Raw genomic sequence first — 2,826 nt, 5'->3', positions numbered from 1 at the left:
GGCACTGGAACACAAACTCTGGGAAAACGTTTGCTGAATCCCATTTGGTTGCTCCCTCCCCAGATCTAGCTCAGAACCTGGCATAATGCCCTCCATACATATCTACTGTCTAGCTAAAGGCAAGTCTGTCAAGCACCTGATGCACTGTGGCTTCTTCACAGTCAAGAATGGAATGACTTACACAGGCCTAATCAACAGCACCTCCAAAGATACAGCAGATAGACCCAGCCTCACCTACAGGATGTCAGAGAAAGCAAACAGGCCTTGGGGACATGCCAAGGGGGTGATGTGAATCCAGGCCTGTTAACCTCATTTAGACCAGCTGGTTTGCCCAGGTGGATTTGTTTTCCCTTTTGTTTGTGGTGGTGGTTGTTACTGTCATTTAATTTGCTGTTAAAAAGTAGCTTCTCTCTCAGCCTCAGGAACCCCCAGGCCTGTGAGGCATTGTCTACAAAAAAATAAAAGGCTCTCCCTCAGCTGGGTAGCAGTTTAGACTAAAAGCCCTGGAAAAACAGTTTGCAAGTTGTCTTCCCTTATATGGCATACATTCTTTGCCTAGTGACTCTTTTTTTCCTGACTTCAAAGCACCTTCCCAGGACTCACATATGCCCAAGAGGCAAATAACCAACTCTGTGTTGCCAGCCACCCCTTAATTTTGAGGCCTTCACCGCCACCAGTGAGCAGAGTCCTCAAGAAGAAAAGATAATTTATTAGATGCTTGCTTCCACTCCACCCTGTCTCTCTTATCTCAATCAATAATTTCACCAACCCACCGAGCAGGTTTTACAGATGAGAGAATCATAGCTCATGGCTGCTAAGAGTAGGGTCTGCATTAGAATTTGACTCCATCTGAAAAAAATAGATAAACCACGCCTTTTCCTACCACCTGACGATTCAGCTTCTGGCTGGTGAGTGCCAGTTAGATGCCAACTGCTTTTCCTTTCCTAGGGTTTGGCTGATTTCAGTCCCCTCCCATGGCGCTGAAAACTACAACTTCCAGCAGGCAGCGTAGATCAAGAATGCTTCCTCTCAGTCCACCTGCTAACTCCACCATCTGCTAGGAAAGCCCGAGCCGGCGTACAGAGGAATAATTTTGGCAAAGTTAATCCATTTCACTTCCTAATTTGGTAAAGCCTGGCATCGCCTTTATTAAAGCAAAACCATGCTCCCCCACCCTCCCGCCCATCCTCTCACCCTCGATGCAAAAATGGAAAAAACATTCTGAGGCAGAGACCCAAACTGATAAGGCTGGTAACAGCAAGAAGGGTATTAGATGATTACAAATGCATTCGCTTTTCCTGAAACAAAGGCTGAATTCAAGTTCCCCCTCCGTATTAATCACTACTCACCGGCGGCGTTTCCTCTAAGGCCCACCTATCAGAGGTTTCTGAGAAAGGACTTCGACTCTTCGCTCAACCCGGAGGCACAGCCTCCTTAATTCCCCAACTCAGTGCTGCCTGGGTCCTGCAGTGTTTTGCTTTCAAAGGCCGCGATTTGATTTGCCCTGCCGCCTGCCAGTCAGAGGCTGCCGGGCTCTTCACGCAGGCGAATGGCTGCAAGGAGGGGGTGGGCGGGACATCTTCGGGCGTTAGCTGCGCCGCAAAGCTTGCTTGAAGCGTAGGGCAAAGCGAGAGGAAAGCCGCAACTCGCAGGAGCTTTGCGCTCACCTGGATGGGGTCCCCTCTAGCGGCCACAGGAAGGACGATGGAGCACACTCCGCTCCCAGTCTCTGGCTGTCCTGGAGAGCTCAGGTGACGCTCACCTCCACCTGCACGACAGTTGGGCGGCCTGTCAGGCGTCCTCACGCCTTATTCTCAGAGCTACCTCCCGGACTTTGCTCCTGCTGTTTCCCCACCCCACTTTCTTACTATGTATTCAAATCCTACACATCCTTCAAGACCCGGTTCCCCCCAAAGTCTTGGGGCTATATATACAAATATAAAAGAATATATATATATTATATATATATATAATATATATATATGTATGTATAATTTTTGCCTGTCCTTCCGTAACAAAGCCAATAAGCCAATTGTGGTTCAGACCCCGAAGCAGAGAGCTCAGAGGGAACACCTGAGAGTACATCGAGGCTGGCATAGGCCAGGAACTGCCCAAATACAGCGTGGCTGGTGTGAGAATTTCCCGGGGCGTGGGTGGTAGGGGCTGTCTGCCATCAGAGGGACGGGCCAGGGACAGTTTATATTAAGATGTTTGGATTTCATCCTAAATTTAAAGGGGAGCCTTAGGAAGGTTCTAAGCAGGGAAGTGACAAAATGACTATGACCGCTCGGCTGCCCTTATATAGTTGCCCGGCTCAATCCTTTTTCTGTTGCTATTAAAAACAAGGCTTGGATGATTGTTAGTTCTCTTAGGTTTATTCCTCGAAGTAGGATTCCGGGTGAGCAAACTTCTAAGGCTTTTGGTCTATCACAAGATTTTTGAGGAGTCGCATAGATAAGCCCCTAATACGTTTCCCCACCGGTCCTGACGTAGTTAACCCGAACCCTAAATTCTGGCAGCTTCTCTGCGGTTTTTGAAACACCCCTAACAATTGGCCAACAATTTTTCACGGTAAAGAAACAGAAGACGTCATTGGCTAGAGTTACTCAGGAGGCGGACTGAAGATGACCGCTAGAATGTGAGGCTTGTGGTTGCCATAGCGACGGGGGCTTTGGGCTGGCCAGGCAACCCAAGGGGAGCCGATGAGGTAGGAGGCAGTCCCTGTCAAGGCACGGGTTCCGGGAGGGGGACGGGGCGGGGGAGAGGACCCGGCGCACCCCATTGGATACCCACTGAGACCCCAGCCTCCTGGGTGCTTGTGGAATT

General features: G+C 49.5%; 1 protein-coding gene across 2 annotated transcripts in view; it reads right to left on the bottom strand.

Moving 5' to 3' along the window:
- The window catches only part of NIPAL3 (NIPA like domain containing 3), a 69,485-nt gene extending 68,009 nt beyond the window's left edge, over positions 1-1,476 (bottom strand). The window contains exon 1 of one of the 2 annotated variants that reach the window (XM_019650149.1): positions 1,350-1,476. The gene's annotated coding sequence lies outside the window, so the exon portion shown is untranslated. The remainder of the gene's footprint in view (positions 1-1,349) is intronic. The other variant, XM_019650148.1, reaches the window with a different exon arrangement.
- Between the last annotated feature and the right edge of the window lie 1,350 nt (positions 1,477-2,826).

The sequence above is a fragment of the Hipposideros armiger genome, unplaced genomic scaffold (genome assembly GCF_001890085.2).
Source record: "Hipposideros armiger isolate ML-2016 unplaced genomic scaffold, ASM189008v1 scaffold_138, whole genome shotgun sequence".
Classification (NCBI taxonomy): domain Eukaryota; kingdom Metazoa; phylum Chordata; class Mammalia; order Chiroptera; family Hipposideridae; genus Hipposideros; species Hipposideros armiger.
Note: the sequence above shows the minus strand (reverse complement) of the source record. Positions and strands in the feature narration are given on the sequence as shown.